Here is a 12,377-nt window from a genome sequence, read left to right on the forward strand (position 1 = left end):
GTACCCTCTGTTGAAGCACGTGCCTGAAATAGGCATTGTCGAAAAGGTTTGGAGTCTCCACGTCCATGGGCAACACCCTCAGAAGATTTGGAGTTTTCGGAAGACAGTTAGATTGTAATGTGGATGCGTATGGGCGGTAAAGTTCGGTAGATACGGTTGGAGTAATTTGGTTGTCGATGCTAGTGCAATGAGCACGGCCAATAGTGTGAGCACCTGTTGATGCACATTTCGTTAGAAAAGAGAGAGAGAGAGAGAGAGAGAGAGAGAGAAGCTTTTAACTTCTTAGGAACGTTAACCTTGGAAAGATGGCTTATACAGAGAGAGACGGAAAGACAGAGAGAGAGAAGCTTTTAACTTCTTAGGAACATTAACCTTGGAAAGATGGCTTATACAGAGAGAGACGGAAAGACAGAGCGAGCGAGCGAGCGAGAGAACCTGATAATGCCACAAGGTCGGTAAGACTAAGGCCCTTCGAGCTGAAATTGGCGAGGAGTTGAGAAAAGTTGAAAATTGGAGCTGGAATGTTGCTAATGACAGTCTGATTGCTGGCTGCCACGAGTCTGTCACGACGACCCAAGGGCATAGGGATGTCCGGTCCGCCAACCTGGTCAAGCAGAACATGAAAACCGTTGAAATGTTTATCCAAATGTAGTAACAGATTTTCACGTGTTCAAGTTAACTCTACCTTTGTTATCCCCTTCACTGTTGCCAGGGATATAACATCTGCACACGAAACTGCTCCAGGACATGCCTCTTCCACCGCTTCCTTGATTTGGTCCAAAATGCGCAAGGATGTGCTTCGCAGGGAGTTCACGTTTGGCGTTGCAGTCTGCTCGGTGCTTGGAGTTTTCAAAAGGATGGAAGCGTCGCAGCCCTAATAAAGCAACGGGTGCAGGTCAACCTAGATCTTTATATACGCTGAAATATCAGCGTAGCATAAAAGTTAAAGCTGCATGCAATACCGCGCGCTACGGACCTGGACAAAGCAGTCGTGAAATAGAATACGTAAGATGCCTGCTGCCTCTCCGGGATCTTGTGCCACGAACGAGCTCACTCGGTCTTCGACGATCTCATGAACATGAGGACACGAAGCCTCGTAAAAGCTGTAAGATAAGCCAGCAGCGGGCTCCGGTAGATCAAATATTGACTCAGAATGTGATGAGTGAGGGTGCTTCCATGCATCGACGAACGTAAACAACAGGAGAGCTAGAGTGAGAGTGTAGGCTGCTAGTCGTAGAGAAGTTTCCATTCTTGGTAGAGCTGGTCACGACTCACAGCTCTTTAATCAATTAGAGGTGTGCAAGCAATTCTTGGAAGCCAATGGCTTGGGCTGAGCGCTGTGAGGAGTGGAGAGCATGGCTCCTGAAGCTTTATAGAAGATGGAGGAGACAACCGACAAGCTGAATTCCAGAACGGCAGCGGCGACCTGCACACTTAGCAGGTTTTGAAGCATGTGACAGGCAAACCGTCCCCCCGTTCCCCCCGGCTAGGCCTAGCTACTCTTTCGTTAATCAGTTTCATGGCTGATGCACTGCAGATCGTTAGCTCGCAACTCCGTCAGCTCTGTTAGCAGGTCTGCCAAGTGTGAGAACAGTGTCCACCAAAGACTTGATCACCTCAAGGCTCAAACCTCAACTTTCTGTGTTTGACATTTCGCTGTAATGCTCTACTGCTAGGGGCGCTGTTGGGCAACTTTGGCTTGACTATGAATCTCGAAAGAAGCCTGGTTCCAAGCATGCGAGTCACCGTCCACCTCTACCTCACCTCCGCGTCCAGCATTGACCGTATGACCTCCGATCTTGTTTGTTGCAGTAGTTGCAACCGATTCCATCGCGCTTTGTTTTTGCAAGGTGCGAGTCGCGACTCAACCAATTCTCCAAGCGTGTGCTTCAATGAATATTGCCACCTAACTTGCATGACCAAATTCCTTAGATGCTTCTAGCCACGAGGGTGCAACGTAGCAGGTAGGAAATCTATGATTATTAAAGTGTGCCTTAAGCAAAGTGATCTCATAGAGGGAGAACATTTCAAGCCCAATCATATTGCACATGAAAAGCACTCCAATGCAATGTCAATTTAGATTGTGAATTTATTGATAGAAAAGCAACATTGTTATTTATTTGATTTGGTTGCTTATTTTGTTACACTTCCTGTTGTTTGGCACAAAATCATTGGGCACCTAAGGAAAAATCCCATTCCATGTGCTTTCAGAATTCCGCATGTGCTTTTATGTGCTTTCTATTCTGGCCAGCATAGATTATGGCTGCAAGCGCAACATGTACTTATTGCTAGCTTTTATGTTGCAGATTGCAGTAGGAGGCTATGCGATAGGAGGATTTAGGTGGCTTGAAGATTGTTTTTTAGTGTGCGAACCCCTTGTCATCAGCCTCTCATCAGCTTATAACATCCCATTGCCATTATCACCCTGTGAGAAGCACTCATCATCGTTAGCTCCTGAGCCATTGGGGCAAGTGGATCGAATCATGAGATGGCACCGGATCAACCCACCAAATGCCTGGTAGTTAACATGCATTAGATTATACTCAAGACCTATAATAAGAGGTTCTATGAGTTTGATCATGGGGGAAGGAAATCATTGCTAGCTGTTTACCAGTCCATCGACATCACTCATGTGGTTAGGTTGGATGCCAAACGTTTCCTAGATTGGTGCTTCAACAAGCTCTATGTTGTATTGTGGAGTGCAATATGCATTCAGAAGGTCTATGATAGCATGACTTCTTTCCATCTTCATGGGAAAGCAAGTTCATGGCTGTGTTTTCATGGTCAGACTACATGTTGGCCAATTTCTTTGTTCCATCAAAACCCAAAAGCTAGTGAGCTCTTCAAGGACCTTGTAATGGTTTGGCATTTGCAAAAACAATTCAATCAAACAAAGACTCTATACAAGTTCTTAAGGAAGGATCTTGCTACTTTACCCTACCACCGTTTACCCTTCTGACTTTCAGTAGGCTCCAAATTATCTGTCAAGAATGTTGAAGCCATGGCTAGAATAGTGGGATGGCAGCCAAAACCCAATGGAGTATGCTCTACAAACATTAGTATATTAACTCAGGAGAAAATAATTCAATTAGTGTTTTAGAAAGATTGATAAAACATAATTATGAAGCATCAATGCCACCACACCAAAAAGGACAAAGGAACAAGGAGATCCTTAGGAGATCCAAGCAAGAATCTTGGTTGCATCTAATTAAGCTTCACAATAAATGTGAGTTCTATTTTATCATTGTGAAAAGTACATTTTCTTGGTTGTGTAGCTCTCTTTTTCTAGCTTTGACTTTTAGTGGAGGAATACGTACTTTTCTCCATCAATGATGAGGGGGGACAAGGACCATAAGTCTACTTCTGGGTCAGTAGTCTCCGAGGCAGATTCTTGCTCTACTGAGGGCTGTTGAAGTAGGCTCAATGCTTGAGCTGCTTCCATCTCCTCTCTTGCATGGTCAAGACTCTCTTCCATGTACATGTTAAGAGTCTAGTCTAGGGACGAGGATATCAAAAATTCTACTAGAGGGGGTGCTAGACGATGAGGCTTCTTCGTCTAAATTTCCTTCTTGGAGAAGAAAGATGAATGTCATCTCCCATGAAGGGAATTTAGTGCCTATATTTCCTGTGATCTATGCTTCTAGGATGTCTTTTACTTCTACCATCCTAAATCCTTCCTCTGTAAGATTATCACAAAAGCGGGCCAAGCGCTTCACAAACTTGGGCTCCTCTAGGAATAGATACTTGATGTAATCTATGGGAACCCATCTCTTTGAAGAGTGGTCAAGTGTATAAAAAATTTTGTGAAATTCTCTTGCATGTAGAGGATGAGATCTGAGAAGTCATCCTTGGCTCGCATATATGTGCCTAGGACATCTAAAGTCCTCTCAAACACTAAAAATAGATCTTTCTCACGACCTGCAAATGCAATTCGCGAGATGAAATCATGGAATGCAGCTCTAGCTGAATCCATGGCAAATAGTGACTGATGGAGTGAGTAACTTTTGAGGGTGGGAGTTTCTATGGCTCTCTAAACGTGAAAGTGAGAATATGATGTAAAATGGCTCTTACCCCTTTATATATATCAAAACCCTAAAAAATAAAACTAATCATAAAATCCCCAATTTTTTTGAAAAAAATTACGATGAACTGAAAGGAGAAAACATCAAAAGAAATAACATTTCAATTTAATTGTCCATCATCTTTTGAAACAATAACTAGGATTTGACAAAAAATTAAATGCTACACTAGTCAAACACATTGTTAACAATCTTTAAAGTTGCAGAAGGAATGAAATCGGCACTGTGCATGCACTTCTCCACACAGCGGTGGCTGATCTTACCACCATTTAAGGTAAAGTAGAAGGACTCTGACATGCCATTCTCCATGACCAATAGGTGTTCTCGCACATCCCTTAGAGTATTGATTCACATTCCTAACATCTCCCTCTTCAACATCAATAGACAAACTTACCTCTGTATTATCTTCATCATTAGAGTCTAAGGGAAGCCACCGGCCATTTGTTTTCTTCCAGGCCTATATTAAAAAGCTAAATACAACATTTGGTGTGACAAATGGTATCTAATAACCACATTGTCTTTACAATCATGACATTGAAACACATCACCCTTTTGGTTGCCTGGCCTGGTTTCCCAATTCATCCAAAGTAAATCTTCAAGAGCATTTTCATCTGCACGCTTGCAGGACCACATAGTTTTTGTTCTATGCATATTTATATTTTGAAATAAAGAAGCAAAAATGTGTAGAGGCATAAACCAAGATAACCTTGCCCATTTGGATCCAAATGTAAACTTCATGGCCATGCTCACATTCTTTGCAATCTTGTCCTTGTATGATTGCAATGTCCTTGAGTCCACATTGCTGCAATCCATGTCTTGAAGTTGTGGTGGTACAATGGCTTGTAGATGGCCATAGCTTGATGATGTCGTTGGAGTGATGTATGTTGCATTATACCAATACACATTCTTCATTCGCAAGGAGGCCAACTTCTCCCCTACATGCATTTGCTTACCTAAATTCTCATGAATCGTAGTGAACTTGCCTATGAATGATTCAACTAGTTCCCACTCCTCGAAGTCCAAAGGGAAAACATTTGCCACCATGAATAAGAGCTCTTAGAAACCAAACACAAAAGTTCCAAATGGACTCATTACTCTTATAGGTGAAAAATGTATATAGATAGAAAGCTTTGCTCACAATGTGATGATATCCTAGATTGTTGATTGAATGATGGAGGAAGCTGCATATATTTTCCCATGTAGACATGTTGCACTTTTGTGAGCCATCCTTTCTTCCCAAAATTAAACTTCAAGATGCGCCCCTTCCACTCATGCAAGATATCACCTCTCTTGCTCTTAGGAAGCTCATCATTATCTAGTCATTTAAGCTGTAGGTGCAAGGGATCCACTCATCTAATGCATTTCTAGTGTTATGGAAGACATAAGAGGTCATAGCATTGCATGGTCTTGTAGCCTTGCTCCCCACCATGCTTGTAGATGTTGCAACAGTAAGAATGGGACTCCTACACAGGGCAATGCAGCTCCAATAGAGGCACAAAAGAGGGAGAAGGAGAGGGAGAGAGCAGTAGCAACAACAGAGGCATCTTCCTAAATCCAACAAAATGCTAGTTCATGGTCACCCACGGAGTTGTTTTGGGACACATCGTTTCTCAACATGGGATTGCAACTGACATGGGCAAAATCAAAATCATCATGGAATTGCCTCCTCCTACAAATTCCAAAGGTGTACAAGTCTTTATGGGACATGCCGGGTATTATCGAAGATTTATCTTGCGGTATGCCATGATAGCCAGACCACTTTACAAATTATTGGTGGAATTCTTATGGACAGAAGAATGCGATCAAGCCTTTGAGCTTTTAAAGTGGCTCTAATCACATTACCCATCCTTATATCTCCTAATTGGGATATTGATTTTCATGTTCATACTAATGGATCCAAGTATGCAATTGGGAGTGTGCTTTATCAACTTGGTGAGCATAAGAAAGACTACCCATTCTACTTCACCAGTCGACAACTCCATGATGCGAAGATCAACTATACTACCACAGAAAGAGAAGCCCTAGCAATGTTGTATAGTGTTGAGAAATTTTGGCACTATCTACTAGCAAATGATTGTCTTCTACACCGACCATCAAGCATTGCTTTATCTTGTGAACTGTCCATGTACAATAGGAAGAATAACCAGATGGCTCCTCTTGCTTCAAGAATTCAACTTCAAAATAGTGGTCCGCAAAGGTGCCCAACATTGTAATATATTATTATATTTCTATTTTTAATCTTGTAATGCTTATTGCAAATTATATTAATCTAGTTTATGCAAGACAATAGTTCAATGATATATTCCTAATGTACAAGATATTGTATTATACATGAACTGGTGGTTGTGAGGCTCATTGTATTGGCCTTGATCACTTCGTTCGTAGTTTAAGCCAACTCACAAGATACATAATTTCATAATATTTTAAGATAGCAACCCAATGAATGTAAAATATATATTTCTAATGTACATGATATTATATTATACTTGAATTGAATTAGTTGTGAGGCTTACTATGCTGGCCTTGATCGGCTCATTTTATCATCTAGCTGATTGTGTGGCTCACGTACACTGGCCTTGATCAATTCACAAATCACACATGCCATGAATCTTGATTAGCTAGAAGGTTAGAAGTGGGTATTTTGAATAACATAATGTCTATGGAAAAAATAATGCTTGTCAAAGATTTAAAAGAGTATAGATTGTTGCACATCTAGTTAACATGTGATTGTTATAAAAAAGATGTAAAAATAGACCATATACATATTATACTTTCATAAAATAATAATGTGCAGTCTTTTTTTAGATGATTCTAATGAAAACTAGGAAAAAAATAAGGTTCAAAAGGTGATGTAAGTTTTGCTAGCTACTACACTAGTGTGCATGAAATACCGACATTTGCTAACAAAGCATGATGTTAGGAATGATCGTGGTGTAGATTGATGCTTACTCAAGAAAGAGTCAGATGTGGAAGAAGGCAACTTGTCATCCCACACCAATTTTAATAAGTAGATTACCACATCTATTAACATCCAATTATGTCCAAAGGGGGCAACACCTATTTTAATAGGTAGATTACCATGTCTATAATCATCCAATTATGTCGAGAGGGGGTAGATGTTTTGATGGTTTGTCTCTCTCAAGGTCTAGCTTACTTACATGGAATATAGTAAGAAAAATAATTATATTATAAGTGTTAGATATAGAAAAATAGGATGTTCAAAATCGAGTCAAAATCTAAACAAGTATTAATGTAAGTTTTGCTATCTACTGCACTAGTTTGTATGAAACACCGACATTCATTAGCAAAGCATGATGTTTTGAATGATCATAGTGTGGATAGTTACTTACTCGCGAGAGTGGGAGAAAAAATTGATTTAAAAACATAAAAAATGTTCCAATCGTTGAAAATTGCATTTTTTGCAACCGAGTAGCAAAAACTGGTTGACCAAATAATTTTTGTGTGGTACCTACTACTTACCACATGGTAAAGTTTTATACACAGCACGATAAGTTAGCATTACCATGCGGTAAGTTTTGTACACCACATGGTAAGTTCCCATTACCACAACGTGTTGTTCATGCAAGGATTGCATGATACATGGAAAAAGCATGAAATCCATTGGCAAAAATACCACGTGGTCATGAGACGTTATCCCACGGTATTTTGTGGCTTGGGGTCTATAAAAAGGGGCCCCACTACATTTTTATCATACTTTGATCACAAATTTTGATTATTCTTTTTTTTTCTGTGAGTTCCCATCCCTTTTTATTTTGTCAGTCAAGGCCGGGGTTGTGGCTCGTAGTTGTTGCCTAGCATGTTTGTTTTTAGGTTTCGAATTCATGTTTTTTTTACATTGCTACCTGACATGTTTGTTTTATGTTTTCAATTTCATGTATTTCTTGTTCATGTTCGTCATTTAGGGTTGGGGGTGTGGCTCACAATGACCGGTCTTGATGATCTTACTTTGTCTGACATGTTTCTTTTAGGTTTTAATTTTTCCTATTTTTTGTTTGTGTTTGTCATTCAGGCTTTAGTGTGTGGCTCGCATTGTCTGCCTTGATCAACTTGGTCTCATTAACACATATGCTTAATTTTTTTTCTTTTTGTCAATAAAGAGAAGAGAGGGAGGGAGAGAGAAAGACCGAGAGGGAGTCAAAAACGGGATGAAATCTAGGCATATGGCTTGCATTTGATAGCCTTGATCCCCTCGCCTTGATTTGATACATAATATATGTTCACACACACACACTTTTTTTTTTTGTGAAGCCATTGACTATATATGTTCACACACACACACACACACACACACACACGCATGCACGCATGACATCGGGTAGAGGTTGTTGTTATGTGGGTATGTGGCTTGCCATTGCCAGCCTTGATCACCCTGATAACAACCTTCCCACGTGGATGTGTGATTGGCAAAGCTAATCTAGATCACCTTGGCTTTGTGCTATTGTTATAGGTCTATAGTTTTAGATTTAGAAACATTGGCTAGAGTCAATTATTTTTCAGTTATGAGACTCACAAGTATTTTGCAATTGTCATTTCTTATCCCCTTGATACCAACCTTCTCAATTGGATGTGTGATTTGCAAAGGTGATCTAGATCATCTTATTCATGGGATGATGTTATATGTTTGCAGCTTTAGATTTAGGCATGTTGAGTACAGTCAAGTTGATATTTAAAGGTGTGTTTCTTCAATAGTCATGTATATAATAATAGCTATGTTAATGGTTGGACATTGCTATGTGCCGATTGTAATTGTTTGCATTTTATTGCTTTTGATAATTGTAATGAATTGTGATTATTATGTTTTTTAGATCATTATCTAGTTGCACAACAATCACTGTCCAGTTGATTGTGTTATCTAATATCTCACCGGATGTAAGGACCAAGATCCACATGCTCGTTTGCCAAATAAAAAACCTCTATATTATAGGATTAAACAACGATAAATTCTGCAATTGTGTGTCTTCGCTTACATACATTCACGGATTTCCCAAAAATTTTCTTAACACTAGTTTTAAGAGACTTCAAAAACCTAGCATAGCATTGCCCAAGTCCGATGTGCATGAGATAGTGGAGAACTTTCAACATAGGGTGATTGGTGATGTCCTAGCTCCTTGCTAAGAGCCAATAGACCATTTGAGCTGTCACTGAATGGAGGGGAAAAGATCATGATTTTGGTCAACTGAGTGGACATAAATGAAGGACTCTACCAAATGAAAAGATGTGGATGAGAGAGGGTCAATTGGCAAAGAATCATGGAGTACACAGAGACATCTTGTAGATAAAACTAGCGAGTCGAGAGAAGAGATCAATCTTGCATTTGCACAAGGTACGACGAAGATGCAAATGTGCACTCAATGTTTTCCCAATGGCCTATGACGTATACTTTCCATATTGTGAATTGACGGCCCATGAACAACTGGGCAAGGGAGTAGAAGGAAAGGTGCACCAAGTTCCAATTTATTGATGACCTAGGTTTGACATTAACTACATCATACGTAAGAAAGAGGAGTAGATATGACACTATTGAGGCATATGCTTCACTAAAGATGGAGTTGGCCATGCCAATGATACAGGGGCATTTAGAGCCATAGGCCACGTAGATGATGCAAAGTTATAGTATATCAACCCATTTTTTAATGGAGGAATCCATGACATGCTCATGTGTCTTTCTATGGCAATGGTAAGTTACAAAAGAGCGGTTAAAAGTAGAACTCAAGAGAAGCCTTGCCATGACTAGAATCAGCCTATTATGAAGAAGTGAATACACTTATTTTGCAACCAACTTTGTCCATTGTTGTAGCGATGGCTAGTGCATTGAGGGTAGTGTACTATAGAAGATACACATACATAGACTGGAATGCATGTAATTACATGCTTGACTTCACTTCCACCAATGAAGAATTTGTGCATGTGGAAATCATGGATTGGCGGAGGTCCTTGCATTGGATAGAGATCCATGAGGAGAAAAATATGAAAGATGCTCCTCCAAATAGATTACCATGGCTTGCTCTAAAACTTTATCCAATAGCTAGGAGACCAAAGGGTAAGTGCTGGGCGCATTCTGATTGCTATGCTATGGGTTCGTTATTCAAAGAAATGACCACCTTTATTTATGATACTAACCAGTATGGTGAAACATGAACAATCACAACATTGTAACAAAACTCTTGCTTGATTGTCATTGGGACCGAATGGAAAAGGACCTCCAATAGGCTTGCTACTATGGATGACATTTTACTTTTCATGCACATAATGTCAACAAAGTTGAGACATTACGACCACTTGAAGAGATGAAGAGTCAACTACCATAGAATTTTTTGCTTTCTTGTAAATTTTTGTGACAATACTTGCTTGCAAATTTTTGGCTTGTAGAATTTCAATGTAATGAAAACCTCATGAGAAATATGTATTCCTTGGTAATTTTGCAATCACACAGGTTCTGTTTATGTAGAATTCCAACTTCATTTCATGGCACATAAGAACATATTTTTCTTCAATTACTCAATATCCCAATGGAAACGATGCATCAGTATGAATCATGTGATGTTAATTTATTTAGGTGACCCCTCCTTTCCCATAGCAATTACACACCATCTATGTGGCTCATTTGTTTCCAAATTTGATGTTAGGCTTCTTTCAATTCTACGCACAATCATCAATGGCATCTTCCTCACAACCACAATCTACGAAAGTTGCATGTGAGGCCCAAGGCCACGAATCTCATGGCAATGAAGCTCTGGATGGGCTGATGCTACCTTGAGGGAGAATAGGAAGGCTGAGGTAACCACAATCACACAAGCAAGTCCCTTCCATGACCCTCAAGGCTGAAAGTGGAAACGGGTCAGGTCCGTTATCACCGACGAGCAGTTAGCATGAGTGTGGGATGGTTTCTCCCAATAAAAAATTGCACACATCAAGCCATGCATGAGAATGCACGCTTTCTTTACAAGAGTGTGACTTCAAAACCACCACAAAACGGAACTATTTTACAGTATTTTGCAAAGAACATACTATTCAAATTTTTAAGACTTATGTACATTCCAAATTCAAAAATGGACTTTAAAAAGTCCAAAATTATGAATACATTGTTATTTTTTTGGCTAAATATTAAAATCAAAGTTTCCATAAGTTTAGTGAAAAATCTAAGTATCTGCTAAGTTTCCTTAAGTACTCTTTGATGAAGATTTTGCTAATGATAAATAGTTTGGCAATGAGAATTTTTAACATAACTTTCAATACCAAAGTGTGGCGTGATAACCAGATACTTGCTAGAATTAGAAAAATGCCTATTATGTTTAATCACTTGGTATACTCTTTTAAGATTAATCAAATATGATAGTTGTTAGAATTACGAGAACACATACTATGTTTAATCACCCATATACTCTTTTAAGATTAGTCAACTATTTGCTATGACTAATCTATCTTTTATTTGGAAGGGCATAGTCAAACACTTTGTACTTTGAACTATTTCTTAAGAACATCAATAGATAAGCAATTCTCTTAGAAATGTGGTGTACATATACACCTTCTTGGTGTAAAGATACACCCTTAATAAACAATCTTTATACACATTTAAATAAGAGTAAGGTCATCAAAACAAACAAAAAACAATTTACTTGGTCTACACATTAATGAGAGCTTAAAGTACATTGCTTTATTCCAAGTTCAAAGCCTATGATTACAATGCTCTTAGCTTTCATTTTCTTAAATACCAAGCTCTTCAATACTAGGTCCTTGACTACCAAATTCTTGACTCATAGGGTTCTTTAGAGCTTGCGAGCTTAAGCGCAGACTCATCTCTGCATCTTGATAGCTCTTCCTTACCCGGTTCTTGCTTATCATTACCAATTCCTTACTTGTTCCAATTCCCTATCCCTCAACTAAGATTTTTGGTGGCTTACTAGGTTTTAATTTCAAGGTGCTTGTTTTCACTCCTATAACCTCACATTTTCTTGCAATGTGGTGGACTGCTTCTTGCCTCTGGTCTTCCTTTATGACGAGTGGAACCTCCTTGACTCTCTGCAAGACTGGATCCCCTCACATATTTATGTGCATTTCTTTTTGTTGCACCTCATCTGATGTAGAGCTATCATTCTCCTCATTTGATGTAGAGCTATCATCCTTCTCATCACTTAAACTAGAGTCACCACTCTCTGAGTCAATATGTTCCTTTTTCTCTTTCTCTTCTTCAGTATTTTCTTCTTCAATGACATTTAGATGTATACCTTGGCATAGCAACGTTTCTGTTGCAGCAGCAAAAACCATTTGGTATAATTC

General features: G+C 39.3%; 1 pseudogene; it reads right to left on the reverse strand.

Moving 5' to 3' along the window:
* Positions 1-367: 367 nt before the first annotated feature.
* Positions 368-1,249, reverse strand: LOC147882940 (peroxidase 12 pseudogene; annotated as a pseudogene).
* Positions 1,250-12,377: the final 11,128 nt, after the last annotated feature.

This window comes from Dipteris shenzhenensis, chromosome 29, assembly GCF_047967505.1.
Source record: "Dipteris shenzhenensis isolate YYH24624 ecotype China chromosome 29, Dip_SZ_1.0, whole genome shotgun sequence".
NCBI lineage: Eukaryota > Viridiplantae > Streptophyta > Polypodiopsida > Gleicheniales > Dipteridaceae > Dipteris > Dipteris shenzhenensis.